This window comes from Acomys russatus, chromosome 5, assembly GCF_903995435.1.
Source record: "Acomys russatus chromosome 5, mAcoRus1.1, whole genome shotgun sequence".
Taxonomy (NCBI): Eukaryota; Metazoa; Chordata; class Mammalia; order Rodentia; family Muridae; genus Acomys; species Acomys russatus.
Window position 1 is genome coordinate 15,540,009 of NC_067141.1, and position 23,465 is coordinate 15,563,473.

Genomic DNA, 23,465 nt, shown 5'->3' on the forward strand with positions numbered 1-23,465 from the left:
CCAGGATGATGTGTCCACTGGACATATCTATGAATATGCAGTGCTTTAAATTATCAGCTCCGTACTCTACAAAATCGGGGAGAGTTCTTCCCAAATCCCTGCGCAGTGGTGTACTGTCCCAAAGGTTTACAGACTGATTTAGAGACACAAACTCTTTGACTCCTATTTCTACTTTCTCTATATTGAGGTTTGGTTTTCTCTCATGCCCAGCTTGAACTGATTCTCCAATCCAAGCTGAACACCCTAATGACTTAGGAGCCCGGTGAGTGAAGACCAGGAGAGGCCTCTGAAGTTCTCCCGTTTCTTAATCTGAGGTCAGGATCTTGGTTGCCTGGAGATGCCTCTCTGCCTTCAGGGACTGAAATAGTTACATCCTCAGATGTGGTTGAGTGGTTCAAATCTAACCCTCCGGATGTCTGACTGCTTAGTATGCAACGTCATCCAAACACCTTGTTTATGTGAATTTTCCAAGGCCATACAAATCTGTATTCAGTCCTCAAGGTATAAGATAAACACTTTTTTAAAAAAAGTGATCTGATTAAAGGTCATGATGTTTTACTGTGTTTACATAAAGATAGATTAATTTAAGTTTGAATAAAGGCTTCTCTGAACATCTTGGAACTTCATGGAGATATGTGTGTTGTCATGTCATATCAATCATATTAAATTTTGCTTTAAAATATTGAAGCCACTCCACAATGCCATGAAATATTAAAATCAAATATAAAGGTTCCACATCATAAATTATGTCAGTTAATTTTGGGCTAGAGAACACAGGTCTCTGGAGTTACAAAGAGTCCGGGTGATGAACACAGCTGTCACATTTCTGAAGAAGCTAGGGAAAACAGTCCTTCTCCCTCTGTCTGGGGGTCCTTATGGCCTTCCATTCCCAGGAGGATGTGAGCCACCTCCATTCTGTATAATTGGTGTGGTGCCCTGAATGATCTGTTAACAGCTTCTCTGTTATGCATCTGCTTAGGCATCTAGTTGGTCAGTCTAGGGTGTTATAAAATTAAGGTCTTTGGCAGCTTCGTTGCTGCTCTTCTGCAGCAAGACCTGTCCTGGGGCCTGCTTCGCCGCTATGCCGCTGGCCATTTCTGAACATCATTGTCTAAGAAGCTGCCTGGTCCGCACAAAAGTATTCTGCATCTACAAGGGAGTGCAGTGGCTGTCTCTCTCAGTGAGGTGGCCATGCAGTGGAGCAAGGAAGGGGGTAAGTAGCTGGTCTCTCACTTGGATAGCCTGGCATTTCTCAGCCTCACCTGTGTTTCCTGTGAACTCTACTGTGTAAGGGCTCTTTCCTTGGAGATGGGTGCCTGTCTCGCATGGGCTTTCCTTTTATTATGTAGCTCTTAAATTTTTTATCTACAAAGGAGAAAACAAAAGTCAAAAATTGCCTCTTCTTTCAAGGGGCAAAATAATTGTGACTGCAGAGGAGCTCTGTGGTAAACTGAGGTAACAGGATTACTGGACTGTCGTAGATGGGCTTGCCTTATTAGCCTGCCTCTTAACTACTAGTTATGTTTCTCAAATGGAATAATGGACCTGATTTATGTCAAACCCCCAGTGCCTTAATCAGGATAATAAAACAGAAAGTCATGGTAACTGTTGTCATTTTAAGACACGCTTTGCTTTTCAAGGACATCCTGTCTTTAAAGAGAGGGCTTTGTATCAGGTTAAAAAAAAAAAAAAAAGAAAAAAAAGAAAAAAAGAAAGAAAGAAATTGAATTACTCTACCTTTTTAAGGAAAAGATGGATTTAATAAAGAAAACAAAACTCTTTAGCTCACATAATTCATGCCACATCGTGATAAGTGATAGATATGCTAGGCTCCCTCCCTACCAAATTCAGTTCTTATAAACCGGTCCTGGAGAGCAGTAACCTCCCATGTTAAGTAGTAAACACAGACAGTAGACTAGTGATATCTGGTGAGGTATGCAGATGGCAGGACTTCTTCCATTCCCCGGTCTGAGCTGTTTTGTGCATGTTTGCTAATCATGCTTGTAAAAAAAAAAAAATTTTTTTTTCAAAGACAAATATGAACTTTGAGAAGGAGCATTCAACAGGATGTGAATGTAAGAAAGAGCACACCGTGAATAAACAGTAAGCCCCCAGCATGTCCCGCCTCTGCGGAGTGAAATGATCACTGTCTGTCCAGCCTTTCCATCAGCTTCCCAAGGCAGGACCCTTATTTATGAACTACTCATGGGGTGTGATCCAGCTTTTATGATTTGAATGCTATTTTTTTTTTTTTTAAATCAAGTCCTTAGCCCTGTAACCTTGACTGTGCCCCTGATCGGGTTGTGAAAAAGTAACAACCACCCCCCCCCCTCCCCATATCAAGTCATTTTTCAAGAGAAAACCTTCAAGCTGTTGACCTCAACCCTGTGCTAGCCCTTGCCTTAGTGCTCTGAGATGATCTCCTAGGTTCTTAGCCAAGACAGGGCTTTGCCTGAAGTTCCTTCCCACTCTTGACAGTTTCACCTCGGGATGCTTCGGCTGAATTTCAGCACCCAAGCAGACAAGGTCAAATTCAACTGCTTAGCCTACTGCTTCTAGCTCATGGGCCCAACAGGGCGGCCAGTCCCCCAGCCTCAGACCTGCACCAGGAGAGCAGAAGGGACCCTGGAGCCTGGTCTGCAGAGAGCAAAAGGCACCCATTTCCTCCCCTATTTACTCCAGGGGCTCCCCTCCTCCCCCACTCCTGGCATTCCTTTATTGCTGGCTCCATCTCCTTGTGGCATATTTTCAGGGTTGTAGAATGTTGAGGTCACAGGAGAGGCTCCTTTTTTTTTTTTTTTTCCAAGCAGCTGAGATGCCAGCCTGGAACCCTGAGCATGAACAAGCAAGATGTGCAGTCTTGGGCTCTAGTCTCTCCGCTCCTGCTTGGAGCTGGCCCGGTCCCCTCCTATCCTGCCCTCACCAGCTCCCGAGGTTCTGCAGCATAGCTTGGTTTCCCACGCTTGTGCAGGTTAGATATGAGATGCCAGGTACTCAGAAGCTCAGTGGATGCAGACCCCGGCCCGAAGCTCAGAGAAGGTGCCAATACCAGTAACCGAGAAAGGAGACCAACGTTTCACGTGGGCATTTTTGTGCTTTGGTCTCTGCTCAACACCAGGCGGCAGGGCCCCTCTGCTCAGACTTACCCCCCCCCACACACATCTCCCTGAAGTTAATCAGCTATACTGTACTTAGCAGTTCGCTTTAGTTTGGATAATACTTTCAAAACCTCGAACGTTCCAGGGAGATGGTCATTCCCCAGAGCCCATCCCCACCCCCTCCTGCCTAGTTCTGCCTGGCCAAGGATGCCCTGTGCTCACAAGGCTGTGGCGTTTGTCTAGAATAGATATCACATTCCCGCTCCTCGGAGGCTGTTGCCAAAGTTGCCAGATACCCCTGGGCGACTAGGTCCTACCAGATGCAGTTGCGTAACCTCGCCCCCCACCCCCGCCGCTGCCCGCCACCCTGTCTGCACTCGCTACAACCGCCCGTCCCGGACCCAGGCGAAGCCGGTTTAGGGGCGAGTGCGTGCGCAAGAGTCAGGGTCTGCGCCCATCTGCCCATAGTCAAGTGCAGCGGGCTCTGGGGTGCCTGAGGAGGGCATGCTGGGCTCAGCTTACCTTTGGCTGCTTACTGATAAGTGGAGGTCGGCGCAGCGCCTGGCTCGGGCATGTCTTGCCGCGGACCCTGGCAAGCCTGGCGAGGCACGGAGCACTCGGGGCAGAGCATCCACGGCAAAAATCTCCGAGCTCGCGCCGAAGGAGGCTCGGCTCCGGGGACTTGGCCAGCTGCGTTCCCGCCGCCCGCCCCCTCCACTGCCACCGGCTCGGCCCGCCCGGCCCGGCCGGCCCCCGCGCCGCAGCTCGAGTCCCTCTGGCTCCTGCTCAGCGACGCGCGCGGGGAGGCAGTAGCTTGGCCGGCTCCGGGGATGCCCGCGCGCTCGCCCGATCGCGGCGCGGCGGAGCCAGCCACAGCCACCCGGCTCCGTGCTCCTCAGATGTCCTCATTTACTGCAATTGTCTTCAGCGAGATCCGGGAGGAGGGGGCGGAGAGAGGGAGGGAGCAAGAGGGGAGTCCTGGCCGCTGCTCCAGGTCCCAGCTACTCTGTGGAGCCGGGCGACCAGAGGACTGAAGAGAGGGCGCCCTGAGCTGCGCGCCTGCCGCCTGTGCGCTCGCCTGCCACCGAGGCGGGCGGAGCCCCCGGGCCCGTGGGGCGGGGGTGGGGCGGGGGCGGGCCGGGCCGCGTGCGTGGGGCGGGGGCCGGGAGCGTGAAGGAGCCCCTCCAGCCAGAGCGGGATCGCGGGCAGAAGGAGGAGGAGAAGGAGGAGGTGCTGGCAGCAGCCTCTGGCTGCCGCCTGCGCGCGGAGCTCCTCTGCCACATCCTTGGGTTTCTGGGCTGCAGGCGGCGCTGCGCGGCCCCTGGAACTTGTTGAGTCTACCCAGGAGCCAGCTTAGGCAGGCGCTGGGACCCTCTTGATTGCTCCTTCTGGAGAGGGCTGTTTGCAGGGGACCATATTTTGATGGCTTCCTGTGGTGTCAAACAACCTACTCCAGTTGGGTAATCAATGCCCTAGGTGGGAGTGGACCTGGGGACACTCCGCCAGCCCACCTCACCTGCATATCTGTCTTTGGAGAGACTGTGGGTCAGGGACACTCTTTTTCATTTCTAAGTCTGTGATCAACAGGAGCCCACCCTTCAAATAAGGAATGGAAGACAAACCTGCTTAGTGGCCTAGGGACAAAGAGAGTGGCCTGACGAGCAGGTCTGTTGCATGCTGACAATTTGTGGACATGCAGAGCAGGGATCTCTACTGTCCCTCTTCTGGACCGCCTTGTCCCCCTCTCTCTCCCTCCCTCTGGAGAAGCAGCCGGGAGGAGGTAGGGGATTGTTGTGTTTGTTTTGATCAGAGAGCAGTACACTTGGGAAAGAGATTTCTCTAGCATGAGCAGAGAACAACTCCCATTACTTACGCCCAACTCCCCCAGCTGTTGTAAGCTCTCCGCTGCAGGTTTGGGCTGAGTGGCAGACACTGGGACTAAGTGTCCCCGAATACAGGTCCTACCTAGAACATACTTGAAAGTAGCCCCCACCGTTTACATAGCAGTAAGTTTTGGCTATTGAGTTGGGACTACAGATGGGAAATGCTCTCCCTCGCCCCGCCCGCCCCCCCCCCACCACCACCACTGCCGCATGCAAATCTTGCCAGACAGGAGATAGGCTCTAGTTTGTTCCTGTATATCCCTTTATCCCTGTGTCCCATCTTAGTACTCCAGCGCACTTCGTTGCTCTGTTCTCATACTGTGTGCTGATAGAGCCTAGCTCCTGTTTTACATACAGGAGGCTCTTTTGAAGGGCTTTCTATGAGATGCCATATTATCTATGTAAGGTGGTGAGCCCGACCACCTTATAAAAACTTACAATTACAAATAACTTCCCTTTGCAAGTCTCTCTCAGGAGCCCCTAGGATACGGACCCATGCTCCTAGATAAAAGAGTTTTCTAGATGTACTACTAGACCCCAGCTAGATGTCAGGGACTGGACCATCTGGTCTTGTGAGAGCATCCAGCTGCAGGCTCAGGGCCTCCCTTATGTATGCCTGGGCCTGGTGGTGGTGGTGGTGGTGGTGGTGGTGGTGGTGTCTGCCAAGCCTGAGGACTCTAGACTCTGTCCTTCCCACTCTTTAAAATGCCCCCTTAGAACCCAGATTTTCCTAATTCTGACTGATAGCCCCTTTGCTTACTTAGCCCAGGAGCTGTTGGGATCCGGCTTGGGGAAAAGGCCTGTGTGTTGGCTGCTTTTATGTCAACTCGTCACAAGCTGGAGTTATCTGAAAGGAAGGAACCTCAATTGAGAAAACGCCTCCATAAGATCCAGCTGAAAGGCATTTTCTTAATGAGCAGTTGATGGGGGAGGGCCCAGTTCACCGTGGGTGGCACCATCCCTGGGCTGGTGGTCCTGGGTTCTGAAAGAAAGCAGGCTGGGCAAGCCATCAGGAGCAAGCCAGTGAGTAGAGGCCCTCAGTGCATGCTCTCTGCATCAGCTCCTGGCTCCAGGCTTTCGTCCTGCTTAGGTTCCTGCCCTCACAGCTTTTGATGATGAACAGTGATATGGAACTGTGAATGAAATAAACTCTTTCCTCCCCAGGTTGCCTTTGGTCATGGTGTTTCATCACAACAATAGTAACCCTAACTAGGACAGCCTGCAAACCTGAATAGACTCTGCTATCCAGATGAAACCAGAAAGGGGGAGGGGGGTGTAGGACTTGGGGCTGTGTAACAGCAGATAGCCTGACATGACCCCCACCACCAGCACCACCAATGTGCTCTTACATCTTTGGAAATTCTGTTAAGTGTCTAGAAGAGTAAAACTCTTCTGTAAAACTCACCATATTCTGAATCCATAAATTTAAAACTCACTTTTCTATTTCTTAACTACATTACTGGGAAGCAGTAATTGGCACCAGTGATGATGGAAACTAAAGGTTGGGGGCGGGGCGGTTCTGTGAGTAAAATCAGGCAGATGGAAAGGCATCCGGAAGAGGTCAGAGTTCAGCCACACGTGTCACTGTGAGCTAGTTCGGGTCTCTAGGGACAGTGTCAGTGAAGATTCCCCACAACGGCTCCCTAGAGGAGGGAAAAGATGAAATGCTATCATGGCAGGTCGGAAGGCGTTCTAGTTGAGCTATGGCTGCTCTGTTCTTCATCTGTTGCTAAGTCTATCGTTATCCTGCTTTAGATATACAGTGCTCCTACCAGGCTCACTTGGTCCCCAGCTGCTGCTGATGTTTGGAGAAATTATGGGAGCTTTGGAAGGTGGAGTTTGTCTGGAGGAAGTAGATTGCAGGGGGTCAGGGTATGGTGTAGTCCTTGAGGTTTCTACCTGGATTCCCTTTCCCAGCCCCCTCCTGGAGGTCTGAGAAGTCCCAACTCCATATATCTACGGCCATGTCACTCCTACTACCTGGGATTGGCCTGCTACCCCACCTTCCCCACCATGATGGACCACGCCTCTAGACCACACCCAAACAAAACCTTCCTCTTTAAGCTGCTTTTGTCATGAATTCTGTCTCAGTAATAAGCCAGCCACTGAGACACTTTTTTATTTTTAATAGATGAACTCATTTACCTATTGCGTCACTAAGTCCACCATCACAAATTGAGATATGGATGAGAGTGTACCTCACTGGATTGTTAACTTGGGACTGACTATTCCATGTGGGTAAGGTTGCTGCACCTTCTTGCTCAGCTCCTTGAAGCAAGCCTTGTGTTAGGGGCTGTCTGGGGGGAAGAAATTCTGCCCTTCTTGCTGCCCATGGATGCTCTTCCCATCACTGTTTTTGCATGGACAGAACAGATGTATATATTAAGGGTTTATAATGAGTCCTTATGTTCAGCTTCCTTGGAAAGAGAAAGTGGACTCATTTTAGGAATCAATTAGGTATAAATTGGTTTCTTAGATTTTTGCTTCAGAATTTTGCTACAAAAGGTAGTCTTGCAAAAGAGAAAATAGCCATTTTAAAAGAGATTTCCCACAGGTAGAGGCATCCAGAGAGTAAAACTACAAGGAAAGCCATGCTGTCTAACCCACATAGTCTGTTTCTTTGACTTTCTGGAAGTGCACACATCTTGAAATCCCAAGCCAACAAATGGGTCAGAAGATGTGGCCAGGCTAACAGGGTACTTGTCAAGCATGTGCAGGCCTGGGTTCCATCCTCAGCCTGCAGAAGCCAGACTTCATGGTATATACATGCAAACTCAGTGTTTGAGAGGTAGAGACAGAAGACTTAGAAGGTCAAGGTCATCCTTGGTTATATAGCAAGTTGGACACAAGCCTGAACTACCAAAACCCATCTGAAGAAAAACCAAAACCAAAACCAAACAAAACAAATCAAAACAAAAAATCCAAACCAATAGTATATTGAACTGGTGTGTGTGTGTGTGTGTGTGTGTGTGTGTGTGTGTGTTCGTGTTCCAGAATGCCCCAGGCAGTTTTAACTCCAAACTGAAAGTAACCTATATATCTACTAAGAAATACATGGGTTGGAGTTTCTTGGTCATGTCAAAGTGTGGAGTATTCCCTAAAAACAACCACCACAAAGAAACATCATTCAGAACAAGGGTGTATATCACTAATTTGCAGGAGAGATATCCAGTGGTTAAGGGACCAGGCTTTGAGTTGCAGCACTCAGATGACTCAGACATCTGTAACTCAAGTCTCAGGGGCGCTGATGCCCTCTGCTGGCCTCTGAGGGCACTGCATGCATACGGAGCACAAGACATGCATGCAGGCAAACTGTCCATATGCAGTGAATGTATAAAGACTCCATTCAAGTGGAGTCCAAGGAGAATGTTTGTGGTGCTTGGTATGATGCTGCCAGCTACTGTTGGAGACTAATGACACAGAGCCTGGGACCTCCTTGCTCATTCTTTCACATATATAACCCAGGTGTTGCTTCATCTTTGTATTTTGTCTGAGCATTGTTGCTGCATCCTCACCATGCCTTATAAATACATCTCTGTAAATGAAGCAGCTTATTCACCAGTGAGATGAGCTTCTATTGCTGAATCCAAAACCCAAGGGAAAGGAAGGGCTCTGCAGACTCCCTGCACACTTAGCTGTGGGTGAGAAAGTTCTGAGGGAAGCTGCCGCCAAACCCTGGCCCTCCTGACTCTCAGATGCCCCCGTGACACAGCTCACTTGGAAATGATTTTTCCCACCTCCTACTTTAATGTTCTCAACTGACTCAAGGTGGGACTGTCCATGGTGAGCTGTTTTTCCCCTCCAGCTCAGAGGCTGCTGCTGCAGACATGGTGGACCCACAATGCACTTCGACAAAGGAGAGGGCGCTCAGGCTGATGAGCCCCTGTTGGGTGGGAGGAGTAGCAAGCTCTGCTTTCTCCCTCAAGTACAGGACAAATACGATGCTCAGAAGACCTTGCAACCAGGCCTCCCTTTAGCCCAGGAGACAGGGAGACACTCTCTACAGTCATTTCTCTGGCCATCTACTTTCTGCCTTCTGAACTTGTATTTTGCTTGCATCTCCATCTGTGTCAAGCTCCCTGTCCCCAATTACCTACTGTCCTGGTCACTAGATATTTCTCTCTTGGAGGAGAGCTGCTTGAACACTCTTCTGAGGCTCCTTTCCCCAGCTGCCTGTTCCTTCCAAGATGAGAGACCAGAGATGGTTTATCGGCCACTAATTTAATTAGTTTGGGAGCTGAGCCCCTTGAAGATCGGTTAAAATCCCAGCCCAGGTTTCCTAAACCAATCAGTGCAAATAGAACTTTCTAAAGGAGATGAGATGTTTTCCCTTTTCAAGAGGATGTCCGTGGTTCTAGCCTCCCTTTGACAACTGCAGCAGCTGTACTTGGTGAGGAAGAATGGAGCGGGCATGTACTCCTGGCCTCTGCCAAGCCTTCAGGTGCTGGGCTCTCATTAAGCCCACAGGCAGCTGGCCATGGTGGTTCATGACTCTAATCCTAGCTATCTGGAGGCCGAGGCAGGAGTTCAAGGCATACAGAGTGAGACCCTGCCTCAAAACAACAAAACAACCCAGGCTTCCCCTCATAGGTTTGCCATCTTCTTTCCCACCAGAATGCACGAAGGAAGCAAGCCTGAAGTAGCTATTTGCCCTGGTAGCAGGCTCCCCTATGGCAACAACAGGGTTTTCTCACCATCCTTATCCAATCCAAGGTGTAGAGGTAGCTATTCAGGTAGCTGGCCAGAGAGCTATTCTCAGTGTTTGCTGCTGCTGCTGCTGCTGCTGCTGCTGCTGCTGCTGCTGCTGCTGTCACTGCCATCTTTCTAAGCCTGCTGCAGCTCAGCTGCTATAAAACAGCGCATCTGCCCAGGCCAAACAGGACACCTTTAACCAGAACTGGGTCAAAAAAGGATAAAAATTGCTCTCAAATTTCAGGGCATGTCTTCCAGTCCACTCTGGGTAACACTGTCCTCTGTTCTTCCTTCTGAAGCCTGTCCTTGGACAGAGGCTAGGTAGCATCTTGGGGACATTGCAGGGAGCCCTGAAGTCACAGTCGGGCAGGGTGGCATTTGTCTTGCAGCATCAGGCATTGGGGTTTCCGGTTTTGTCCTTGTTTGTCCCTAGCCTTCCCAGGCATGCAGGAGGGGATGGGACAAAGGGAAGGAGACTGAAGACAATGAATGTCTGCTGTTCCCTTTATTTGCTGTTTCTGCCCCACCCCCGGTACCCCTCCCCCTCCACCCCTTCCCCCCTGCACCCCTCCCCCCAACTTTTCACACTAGATGTCTACGATGCTCCACTCTTGTGGTGAGCCTGCAGCCTGTTGTGCCCCAGAGCTTTGTGTAATGTCTGCTTTTGTCCCCACGAGAGGGCCGTGAAACAGATAGGGATGAACTTTCCACAGATGTTAATCAGAAAAGGCAAGCAGTTTCTCCAAGGTCACACAGCCAGGAAGCACTGGAGTCTAGACTCCAATGCAGGCCCTGCACTTTGCCAAACTGCTTTGCTCAGATCCTTATTTTCATCTGCCCTTGACACTGCTGTAGAATATAATATGGTAAGTTAGTGTAGTTTGACTTGGGCTGAGCATCGTTCAGGAGTGAGGGGTGTCTGTATCCACTCTAATTCCCTTCGTGGTACTTACCTACCCTAAGTAATACCAAAGACCTTTGTCCTGAGCTAGCTGTAATGCTCCATCCAGGCCACCATGAGAGCAGTCCAGTGCACTCATGGGACATACGCTGACCCAAGTCAAGTCTTTTGCCTCTGCTGAGCTCTCTGCTGCAAGCTGCTAAGAGTCTGGCCAAGTTTTTTTTTTTTTTTTTTTTTTTTTTTTCCCCACTTCCTTAGCTAGACATCCTCCTCTCACTGTACCTGTCATTTGCACTTTAGAGTGAAGCCAGGCATGGAAACAGCAATAGACTAGGATCCATTTTATATTGCGTGGCACTCTGCTTCCCCCATATGATTTCAGTGACATTATCACACATTGTCTTCATCGAATGACAGTTAGTAAAATGATCCGTCCCAACATACATGTTCTGTGTACACCACAGTACCCTTCTTCAAAATTTTCTGTGCCACATGTAATAAAGTCATATCGCTGTGGCCTTTACAGATGATACGGAATTCTCGCCTGCTTTCATTCCTGAGCCCCAGGTAATTTGGACAGCATTTCTTCCTGCTCCTCCTCCTCCCCCTGCTCCTCCTCCTGCTCCTGCTCCTCCTCCACCTACTCCTCCTCCTGCTTTTCCTCCTCCTTCTGTTCCTCCTCTTTTTCCCCCTGCTCCTCCTCCTCCCCTGCTCCTCCTCCTCCTGCTTCTCCTCCTCCTCCTGCTCCTCCTCCTCCAGTAGCTTGCTGTGCATATAATTCTAATTGCCCACCCTTGACATTTTGATACTTAGTGTAATAAATTATTTTGCTAATTTGGGTCTAGGAATTGATTACCTGACTTAGGATGTTGCGTTTACTGGGGAGTCTGGATGCCGAGAGTGGGAAGGCATGTTTTTTTTGTTTGTTTGTTTGTTTTGTTTTTTTTTAAAGTGCCCAAGTCCACAATGGAATAGTATGAAAGTTTTTGTAAATATCTATTTATATTTGGTGACCTCTAAGTCCACACAGAGATTTTCAGTTCCATTTTTCTAATCATTAACATGTCTTCTTTTCATACTATAAATACTTGAGGATTAGATGAATAGGTCATTACTATAGTCCTTCTGAGCTACCAGCCAGGGATTTCTTCATTCAGCCTAATCCTGTTCATGGTACCTTAAGAGTGTGTTACACTCCAAGGAACATGTGTTTTCAGACCTCACTTCTCAGTGTTCTGCTGCTAGTTCCAGTGTGCCTTTAAGCTAAAGTAACAATCAAACATTTCTATGAACACATTTTATGTGCAAATTTACTCCCAGGATTCAAAGAATAGCATGGGAATGTGTTTGGAAACGCTGCCTCCCATTCTTCATTTGTAAATAGCTAGTGTTGATAATTTGAAATGCATCTAGTTAGAATACGATTCTGGACCCCTTTCTTGCAGCTGTCACAGCCCTTTGCTGCAAGGCACTTCAGTGGGCGTCTTCCAAGCTTCTATGCATCTGGAAAGAAGGAAGAACCATGAGGTTCTTGGGCTTCCTTTTTGGGGGGACTAGAGGTGGTGGTGATAGAGGCTTTTTTCTTCTTGGCACCCATTGGCTAAACGTTTCGATAGATTAAGCAAAGAAACCTGAAAGTCAGTGTGCTTTACTATGTATAATATATACATGTATGAGAGAGAGAGAGAGAGAGAGAGAGAGAGAGAGAGAGAGAGAGAGAGAGAGATTATTTATATAGCCTCTTGCTTAGTGTAAAGATAGCAGGAAATCTAAATTCATTCTGAGTGTGTTTTCAATGTGACTCTCCAGGTTTTGTTTTAGAATTTATTGCCTACTGAAAATTTTTTTTTAAAGTTAAGCAGTTTATAAACAAATGGGGGAGGCAGAGGGCAAGTCAGGAGATTAAAATAGACATTGTCCTTAGTGGCCACTGGGGGCTCCCTTCAACCCTTGGTGTTTGTAAGTGATGAAGCTGGGCAGTTCTGAGCTCAGGTCTCTCTGCTCATTTGAAAATGGATCATATGGTTACACTTGATGAGCTTGAGAAAACAACAACAAAACTGAAAGAGTCACTCATTTATTAGATATCCCGGACTATAATATTAGTTGCAGAAGTTATAGTAAATGATTAAGTTTATTGAAATTTATTTTGTTCCCTGCATTCAAGTATGAAAACAAAATAATTAATTTTAACGACACCTTTCCCTCTCCTTCCCAATGGAGTAAATATTGTCACATGAAACTGTTGGTGATGCTTCCAATTCTCTTAAAATAAGACTTCTGACTCATTCACACTGTGAAAATGGTGAAGAAGCAACCTCTTCGCTTGCAGGTTCATGTTACTGCCTCTTTCTTTTTTGGTCTCCGGGTGTTAATGAAGAGTGCTTGGTTCTGGAACTTTCTCTGCTGCCAACTGCAGCATGGATAGAAGAGTGAGACTCCAAGTGCCTAGTTCAGCTCTGGGGTTCAACCTTCTGGCTCTATGCTCCCCTGCCCTTGCTGTAGGCAAATCACTTAAATTCGGTTTGATGTTGTAGAGCACAGCCAATTAGAACAGAGGGTGAGAAGATTGGAGCTGAACTTTGCCTTGCTGTGTTGGCTCTGCGCCTCATCTGGATGAGTAAGTGGCAGAGGTTGACCAGATGTTTCCAACCTGAGTGCTGAGTAGCGGCTTTCAGCCGAGGATAGCCACAGATGCTACTCCACACAAGATTGAAAATGTGCTTTAAAGGTTGTGAGATTTCTAAATGATGATGATGGTACGATGTGCAGTTTGTGAGTATGATATATACCTGTGTGTGTGTGTGTGTGTGTGTGTGTGTGTGTGTGTGTGTGTGTGTGCGCGCGTGCGCGCGATGGCAACATGGTTTCCTATTGTGAAAATGCTAACACACCTGCTAGAACAGATGACTTTTAGAGACCGTTTTCTTCCTCCTCCAGGCATGTGGGAAGAGCCTTGTCTCTGGCAGTATCCTGAGCCTGGGACTGTTAATGGTATCTGAAGACTCAAGAACAGGTTGCTTAACACAAGGAAGATTCCTTGTCTGTGCCACTTTCCAGTGCTTTGTGAGGCTGGAGCTTGTTAATACATAGTTTGCAAAGGACTCGGTGCTGTCTTCGGATAAGCTGCAAGTTTGGGAATCTAACAGCACTATAGGCAAGTTTGGGAGGCATCACTCCTCCACTCCTTCATTGTTAGCCAAGTCTGGGATATTGTCTGGGCAAGGAAGAGCTACTCCTTCCTTCTGCCCCAGTCTTCCTTACACTATTCCTGCAGCTGCCACTCTGTTCTCTGTAGGTTGTACTTCGGGGAATCTACGGGGTCAGCCCTTTCCTTCTCCTTCATTGTGGGACTACGTTAAAAGTCCCTAGAACCAAGTGCCAGTTGGAGAAGCAAGTTTGGGTGTGTCAGTGTACAGGATAAAGTCAAGAATCGTACATAAACACCCTTCCCCTGGAGCAAGAAGGATTCAGAGCTGTCTACAGAAATAATCTGATAAAGCAACTCACCTATAGCCATGCAAAACACGGCTGAAGCCGGCCATGTTTGCTGTCCAGGCTGAACAGATAAACATGGATGAGCCCTAATGAACCTTTGGCATTTGGGGAAGACTTGAAAATACTGTGGCTTTGCCCCTCCCAGGGAAAAAAAGCATCTTGCATTCTTGCACATACTAAAGATTTGGAAGATTCTCAAGATGAAAATGAGCATTACCCAAGCATTGCTCAAAAGAATCCTTTATAAAAGGTGCTGCAAAGTTTTCTTTAAAAAGTTAATTAAAATATCTTAAGACTTTATGGGCCATAACATCTCTGTTATGAAAACCCATCGCTGCTGACGAAGCAGAACAGCTTTAGAAAACACCTTTTAAAAGCAAAAGAAGCCGGGCGTGGTAGTGCACGCCTTTAATCCCAGCACTCGGGAGGCAGAGGCAGGCGGATCGCTGTGAGTTCGAGGCCAGCCTGGTCTACAAAGTGAGTCCAGGATGGCCAAGGCTGCACAGAGAAACCCTGTCTCGAAAAACCAAAAAAAAAAAAAAAAAATCAATAAAAGCAAATGAAAATAAAACAAAGAAGCATATGCCCTTAACCCTAGACCTCAGGAAAAAGGTGGATCTCTGTGAGTTCCAAGCCAACCTGGTTTACATAGTGAGTTCCAGGAGGGCCAGGGATACATAGAGAAATTCCGTCTCAAAAGAATAATAGAAAGAAAGCGACTATGTTTAAAAAGTTGTGTTATATTTGAATTCCAACAAAAGGTTCTTTGCGGGGTTGGTGCTATGGCTCGTTGATTAAGAGAGATCGCTGCTCTTGCTGAGGGGCCAAGTTTGTTTCCCAACATTCATACTAGGCAGTTCACAGCCCCCTGTAACCCCAGTTGCAAGAGATTCAGCATCCACTTCTGGCTTCCATGGACCCCTTCACATATATGTGCAGGTGTGCATGCAGGCAGACACACACACCACACAAACAAACAATTATTATTTTTTTTTAATGAGAAAGAAAAGAAGCCAGATTTAGTGCGTGCACACCTATTTCTTGAGCATCTACCCCATTTGTATCAAAAGTTGTTCAACCCATTTCTGGTACCATGTATGGGCCCCATGGCGATTTTAATGAAAGTGGCCCCTATATGGTCATAGGCAGTGGCACTATTAGAAGGTGTGGCCTTGTTGGAGGAAGTGTGTGACTGGAAGTGAGTGGGCTCAGATGCTCAAGCCAGGCCCAGTGACACTCTCTCTTCCTGCTGCCTGCTGATCTGGGTGTAGAGCTCCAAGCTGCCTCTCCAGCGCCGTGTCTGTCTGTGTTCATGCTGCCATGCTTCCTTGCCATGATGATAATGGACTAAACCTCTGAACTGCAAGGCAGCCCCACCTAGTTACATGCTTTCCTGTATAAGAGTTGCCATGGCCATGGTCTCTTCACAGCTATAGAACCCCTAACCAAAACAGGCCCCAATTTTAAGAATGACTTAAATCATCCTAGGAAAATGGCCTCTTTTTTCTCCTTTGTTTCTCACTGCAGTGCATTCTAGACTAAATCCACCTTATTTGATGTGTGTGTGTGTCTGTGTGTGTGTGTGTGTGTGTCTGTGTGTGTGTGTCTGTGTGTGTCTGTGTGTGTGTCTGTGTGTGTGTGTGTCTGTGTGTGTCTGTGTGTGTGTGTGTCTGTGTGTGTCTGTGTGTGTGTCTCTGTTTGTGTGTTTGTGTTTATGGAGATATTCATCTATTAGTATTTGGGTAACGAAGATAACAAATGACATTTTCATACTTCAAGACTTCAAGAGTTATAGGGAAAACCAAATGAAGCAACAAGTACAAAAGGTGGAATTTTTTTCTTTTTGAAAAGATTTAGTGTGTGTGTGTGTGAGAGAGAGAGAGAGAGAGAGACAGAGAGAGAGAGAGAGAGAGAGAGAGAGAGAGAGAGAGAGACAGAGAGAGAGAGAGAGAGAGAGAGAGAGAGAGAGAGAGAGAGAGAGAGAGAGAGAGAATCTTTGTAGGTTTATATGCACCATATACCTTCAGGTGCTCTCAAAGGCCATCACATCCCCTAGAGCAACCTTATGTGGGTGCTGAGAACTGAGCCCTGGTCTTCTGCAAAAGTAGTAAGTGCTCTTAACTGCTGAGTCATCTCTCCAGCCCCTGGAGTCTTTCTCAGCGAGAACCAGAGAGCTGTGCTTTCCTGGCTGTGCAAACGGAGTGCTGTGCCTCTTGGAGATGAAGTGGAGCCATCGCTTTAAGAAAATCTGTGTGCACTGAGGCTGGTTGCTCCTCCAGAACACTAGACAATGCTGTTAATATTGGATTTTCATCTCTAGCTGATTTATTTAAATGTTTCACACACCCAAATGTACTGTCTTTGCTATAGGCTTTTAATATGGGATTGTTAGGATGATGGATATAATACATGGATTTTTTTGTTTTGATAGTTTCCAAACAATTGAGATAAATAGTTAAGTTTCTATAATTGTTTCTTGTAACCATATGAAAAATTATTAAGCATAAGCTTCCTATTGTTTTAACTAGAGTAAGAATCAATAATCAATCAAATGTACTTATTAAGTTTATGCTCAATACTATTATTCCAGGAAGCTGAGGTGCCCTGACTCTGCATCATTTTGTGCACGTGTGCATACGTGTGTGAGTTCATTTATGTGTTCAGGTTGTGCCACAAGTGAAACGCAGAGGTCAGAGAATAGCACTGGGCATAATTCCTTCCGTTCCTCCTTGTTTGAGACAGACTCTCCTGTTGTTTTATGGCTGGGTGACAGGATGACACTACCTCCTGTCTCTGTCTTCCATCTTCCCCACTGAGATGGAATTACAGACAGGTTGCAGTGCCTGGAGACACTGAGTTCTGGAGACACACAGTTGTGTGTCAAGTGCAGATATCTGGCCAGCCCTCGATTTATTTTAAAGCAAGCCCCAAATGGGACGTCGTCCTCTGTGAATTCCCTAGGCGTCTTTGAGTGTTTCCACCCCACTTTGGAATTTTTCCACACTCTTGTCATCTGTTAGTGCTTTGTGGTGTCCCCTAGGGATATTTCTGAGTTGCTACCATTGATTCTACTTAACATCACCATACATTAGAATCAGTTCACTCTCCTTAGAGCTCTAACTTACCAAGGGGTTGCCAGCACTGGGGCTGCCTCAGATGATGGCTTTCTGTTTACTTAGCTGTGAGGACTTACCTACCTACACTGCATTTTCCTAACTGTGTCTAACCCAAGTGCCGTTTATTGTGTTTGAAATCCATCTGGATTCTCGGAGCCGTTCTTTTCCATTTTTCTCTTCTTCAGCCCATGAGCGCTCCCTATGAGAGCTGGCTTCTTGGTCCCTACAGAGATTTCCAGGATGACTCTGAATGCTTAACTTGCACAGGCTAGAGACTGAGCTTGCTTTTGGGGTTTTAGAGTGAAAAATTCAAGTGTGTTGGGGCATAGGGGAGTACCTAAATTGAACTTTCCTGAAAGAGAGCCAACTCTGGGGTCATTGCACAATGGACCAGTTTTTTGTTTTTTTGTTTTTTGTTTTTTGTTTTTAAAGAATGAAGACTGAATGGAAGAACAGGGCTGGGTGGCGGAACCTGAGAGCAGGTGAGCTGCAGTGTAGACTATGTTCCTGTCCTTGCCTCCTGGTTTCCATGGCATGTGCTTGAGGTGAAGGGCCATCTCTCCTCTGTTGTCAGAATCCAATGCTGAGCTGGGGTGTCCCAGTACTGCCTGTGAGGTGGGCGCTTAAAGGACAGGAGAACTGCCAAATCCCCTCTTCCCTTAAAATGATGGATTGGGAAAGTAGATAAGGAATAAAAGTACAAAACAACAACAAAAATGATTGACATCCACAAGGGCTCCATCAAAAACAGTGTAAAATTAAAGAGTTTCCCACAAGGGTGCAGTTGAGTTTATGGGAAGAACGCAAGTGTCCCTGGGATTTTGGAGGCAATTCAGAGGTATGTTCACAATGCCTCTCAGTCTCACCCCCACCTAGACGTGTGGACTCTGTGAGTTGGGAAAATCAGCCAAGAGCCTCTTCGACACCTTAATTTTTAACTTAGCTTAGCAGGCCTGCCCCAGTCTCCTGAGTCTCCAAGGATGCTGAGCATTGGCTAGGGATCCCCCATACTCAGCTGTGGTCCCTACAATTGGTTATAAATCTCTCTTTTTTGCCAGTCTGTGTCATTATGATTCGCTGCCAGTCTCCCTGTCTGTCTTTTTTTTCCCCCCAATCGGGAAAAAAAAGAAAGAAAGAAAGAAAGAAAGAAAAAGATTTCTTCTCTCAGTCTCTTGGTTTCCTCGCTGAGAGAATGAAATTTTTTATGTAGTCTTAAATTTGGTGGTTATTGCCCCATTACCTATGGAAACTACTGTAAAGACCTCATTCAGCTGCCATCAGCACCAGCCGGAGGCATCATTTGTGCCACAAAAGGTGGCCCCAGTGCTCAGCTTGCAGAGAATGGCCCCTGCTTGGCTCTGCAAATGACTCCCACCGAAGCCTTGGAGAGCCTAGGACGTGACATGCAGCATTAAGGAGCCGTAAAGGGACCGATGACTGAGAATTTCTTGTGGAAATGCGGCACTGCTTGCGATTTGATGATGTTGGCGTCAGAAGGGGCTCTCTGTGAGTGTCAGCAGGGAGCTCCCGGACGACCAGGGTCTGTATCTGTAGGGAGTCAGGCAGACATATTCTTTCTCCTGAAGCTTCTGGTTTGTGGGTGTTCAGTTCTCCTGTCTGGCACTTTCTCTGCATGGAAACTGCTTCCTGGGTGCCATCCACCATGGCTGTGTTCTGCACTGAGGCCAGGCCAAGCCCTTAGGTGCCATCCACCATAACTGTGGTCTGCACCGAGGCCAGGCCAAGCCCTTAGGTGCCATCCACCATAACTGTGGTCTGCACCGAGGCCAGGCCAAGCCCTTAGGTGCCATCCACCATGGCTGTGGTCTGCACCGAGACCAGGCCAAGCCCTTAGGTGACAACCACCATGGCTGTGGTCTGCACTGAGACCAGGCCAAGCCCTTAGTTGTCCTATCCAGTCCCCTCCAGGATGAAGCCTTGGCTGGTGGAGGTTACAGTAGATGATGATGAATGCCCACCCCTCCTCCTCTTCCCTCACCATCTCCTCCTCCTTCCGCCTTCTCTTGTCCTCTTATTCTCTCTTCCTCTTCCCACCTCCCAAGATCCTACAGCTTCACGAACTTTCCTGCATAATACAAGTTTCCTCTCTAGGCATTACATTAAATATAGTACTACAGAAGCTTGGGATCGTGTTTTCTGAATATGTAACAAGTGACCTAATGACTTAAGAATGTCACATCATCCATTTGATTTTGCCTTACTTTCTCTTAATCTGTTGCTTGTTTTTATTACATTTATGGAGGACAGGGGCATGCAGGGGCCACAGGATGCATGTGGAGGCCAGAGGACAATTTATGGGAGCTAATTTTCTCCTTCCCCCAAGTGGGTCCTGGGGATTTGAACTCAGATCGTCAGGCTTAGCAGCAAGCGCTTGTACCTGCTGACCCATCTTGCCAGGCCTTTGATTGTTTTAGTTTATCTAGGACACTTCACAGGACATGTCTCCTCTCTGGAGTAAGTGTGGAACAGAGTACTGCTGACTTTGCAAGGATTAGCTGGAAAGACAGACCTCTAAAAGCACCCCAGTGGACAGATCTTAGTCCTTAAAGGCCCCAATTGGGCTGGGAAGATCCCAGAGAAGCGCAGGGGAGCCAAGTGCATCTTGCCAGGTAGATGGTCTTTCTGTGTCTTGTGTATGACATTCTTTCAAGTGCCTCCCAAGTGAAAGTACCAGGATTTGGGGCTGATACCCTCAAGCATCTGGAGAGAATTTGCCTCTCCTGGCACTTACTGACCTTGACAGTCCTGCTGGGCACTGCTTTCTTTTCTCACAGTCCGCATTGCCAAGTTTGAGATTTTGGGGACTGGACTTAAGTCTCTGAGCTCTGGGTGCTCCTGAGAGAAAGTAGAGAGTCTTAGTGCTTTTAATTCTTGTCAAATTCGCCTCTGACATTTAACAGCCTTTATAGTATTGAATTTTGAAGGTATTGATTTTTCTATAGTAGAAATTATGGATTAGATAATTGGCCAAATAAAAAAAATCCTGATACCATAATTTTCTTTTTAAAATGCACTGACAGGAATGGGCTCATTTGGTGAAGAGGAAATGTCTATCTGTCCCTGGGGTGGGCCCTCCATCTGTCCCTGGGGTGGGCCCTCCATCTGTCCCCCTGTCCCTGGATTGGAATCTACACCGTCCCTTGAATATTGGATGAGACCAAGTGCCTGCAGTCCCTCATCGTTTCTCGCCCTGTCTTCCTCTCTTTGTATGTGAAACTTATTTCTGTCTATATAGTGAGCTATGGGTCCTGACACACTGCCCAGGGGCTTTTGTTTCATATAGTGTCACTTCTGCTATTTGACTCTGTAAGTAAAATTAAGTCCACTTTGACTAACCCAATTTCATCTCCACCTACAAGGAGTGTGTCTGGTGGAAAAGTTTGTACCTATTAGCCAACTATGATGGTTAGCCAAATGAGTTCTACCATTTCCACACTGGGAAACTCATAGGCAATTCAGTAGAAGCTAGGCCTCAAATTTTGAAATTTGAACATTGCCCAACGTATGAATATACAGCACAGTCCTTTCTTGTAACAAGGCTAGTTTTCAGTCAGCCCCTCACTCCCCAAGGAAGCCATGTGCAGTGTACGCTGCACTGTGTGGCTAAGGTGGGTGCCAGGAGACTGTGTGTGTAGAATTTGTTTCAGTTTATGCTATCTTTGTGGTGACCACGTCATAAGTATTGAAAAGCACCTGTATTTTCATGCTGCTCAAAACTAGTTTCTGTCATTATGGTTTCAGAAGTCAGTTCTATCTCACGTAGCTTTTAAAACTACCTGTTTAAGTTCTTGTACAAGTTTGTGTGTATGCACATTTTTTTCCCAAAGACTGATAGAGAAAGATCTTCAGGGAAATGAAAGCCTTTAGTTCTAGCTTACTGATTCTGTCCCTGAGTCGTCTGTGAGACAACATTCAGTAATGGAAAGGGTTAAATTATTTCAAGAATTGTGTCTCTCAATTTTTTTTTTTTTTTTCCTGAAACAAGGTTTCTCTGTGTATCCTTGGTTGTCCTGCACTCCCTTTGTAGACCAGGCTGGCCTCAAGCTTACGGAGATCTGCCTGCCTCTGCCTCTCTGAGTGCTGGGATTTCAGGCGTGCAGCACTACACCTAGCAATCTCTTTCAAATCTTAGAAAGGAAGGAAGGAAGGAAGAAGGAAGGAAAATGTTTTAGAAGCAAACAAACACCAAACCAGCATGCGAGGATGCAGTTGCCTTCATATTTTGCACATCAGTTTGTACTTGCATGCGCTTGGGTGAATATACAGTTCCTGACTCAGGAAGTACGTCTCCCTTAAGGTAAGCAGCCTTTGATCGTGCAGGCAGGTGGTTACTCTGAAGGGCCAGGCTTCCCACTCACACACCTGAGCACCCCACATGCGTTCCAGTCACCTGCTAGGGCTCTGCCTCTGCTGTTCCTCGCTGCCTAGCAATTCAGAAGCAGTTGTCTCCTGTAGAGATGCTCTGACGACTTCTTCGGACTATTCTCCAATGAAAGGATGACTTTACCAACTGCACGCTTCTGCCCTTCCGTGACAGGGGCCTTTTCCTTAGAGACGTAAAGGTGTGCTTGGAGAGCTGGCTGGTTTGGTCAACATGATTTCATCCCCATCTCCTATCCCTCTCTTTGCCACAAAGGGTGCACAGCATCTCTCTTACTTGCATGCTGACTTCCTGCCTCTCTCAGCGATGGCTCCCAGCTTCTTCTACTCACTTCTTTTCGCGTGAAAAGAAAATTTCTCCCTAATTAAAATATTGAGCATTAATGCATACTTTTTTTAATGAGTGAAAAATATCATAGCCAATGGATATAATACGTCAAATCATTTCTGTCCCTTGCTCTCACCCCTCCCCGAACTTTTCAGGTGTCTGCAGAGTGTTGACAGCTTGACAGCTGTCCTCCTGCACCTTTCTTTCTGCTTGTGTGCACTCATGTAGTCTAGACTGGCCTCCAGCTACTGATCCTCCGGCCTCCAGCTCCCAAGTGTGAGGATTATAGAAATGTGCCGCCACACCTAGCTGCCGCGGCTATTTTCTCTCAGCAATGGAAAGCTGCCTGGCACATATGCCATGGTCAGTGTTCTGGAGAACACTTTGGGGGAATCGCTTCTTAGACCTGTGCTCAGCATGTAGGGTCACTGAGCTTTCCTTATGTGGAGATTTGCATATTATTCCAACTGGTCGTTCGTGTTCATCTGAACCATTCCTAAGTTTTGCAGAGCACACGCAGAAGAAAAATGAGCACAGAGGATATATTTATAGTTTGGAAAGTGTTGAGACAGTCCCACGTGGCACTTCTGTATCCCTGGGGAACTCCACTCTCTCAACTGTATCCTCCTTCTTTCTGCTGCAGTGCCTCTGCTGGTTTGGGCTTCACTACGCCTTGACTTTCTGTTGCTTCTGGTATACATGGTGAGAGTATGTTGTTTTTTATGTCTTACCCTTTCCGTGAGCTGAGTCTCATAGGCTTTTTGGTGACATGCATTCTGCTCTGAAGCCTATGCTTGTCGGTAGTATGGTGAAAGACTGGTCATCCTCTTTAGCAAACAAAATGCCACTTGTGGGGTGGGTCACATCAGATGCTTCATTTCTTCATGCAGGGACACTTAGACATCTAAGTGCTGTGGGTGCCTGCTATGGGAGCCATGTTGGTGGCGTCTTCCATCTGCCAGCTCTCTGTAACTCCAGGATAAGACCTCAGGACCAGTGTCTCCCAGGTCCTCGCTTTCCCACAGCCTCAGCCCTTCCCAGGCTCCAGGCGTCTGGTCTATGCAGGAATAACAGTGTTTAGAGTTGGCCAGTCTGATTCCCTTTCAGACTCCCTAGCTTTTGTTTGTCCTACTCCAGCATTATTTTATGGTGTTGTGTTTTGCACTGTATGGATGCACTTTCTGTGGGATGGTGCCACAGTGGTGGCAATATGGGGTCTAGCCTGAGACTCTGCTCCTCCTCACCCCAGATGAATGCACACTATTCTATGTTACTATTCTGTTGCTGTGGTAAATACCAATGAGCCAAAGCAGCTTCGCGGAGATGAGGGTTTATTTCACCTTATGCTTCCACGTCTTGGTTCATCATTGAGATTGATGCAGGGCAGGAACCGAAGCAGACAGCATAGGGGAAGCATTGCTTATGAGCTCCTATGGCCAAATCCCACCTGCCTAGGGATGGGGTTTCCCACAGAACTCTGGGCCCTCCCACATTAACTAACAACCAAGAAAAGTCTGCACCGACATGTTTTTGGTGGAAACCATTCTT

At 47.2% G+C, this 23,465-nt stretch overlaps 2 protein-coding genes across 2 annotated transcripts in view; one reads left to right on the plus strand and one right to left on the minus strand.

The window, feature by feature from the left end:
* The window catches only part of Insyn2a (inhibitory synaptic factor 2A), a 56,573-nt gene extending 52,763 nt beyond the window's left edge, over positions 1-3,810 (minus strand). The window contains exon 1 of the mRNA XM_051145484.1: positions 3,621-3,810. The gene's annotated coding sequence lies outside the window, so the exon portion shown is untranslated. The remainder of the gene's footprint in view (positions 1-3,620) is intronic.
* Positions 1-23,465, plus strand: part of Dock1 (dedicator of cytokinesis 1) — a 508,411-nt gene that overhangs the window by 275,601 nt on the left and 209,345 nt on the right. The gene's annotated exons all lie outside the window — the stretch shown is intronic.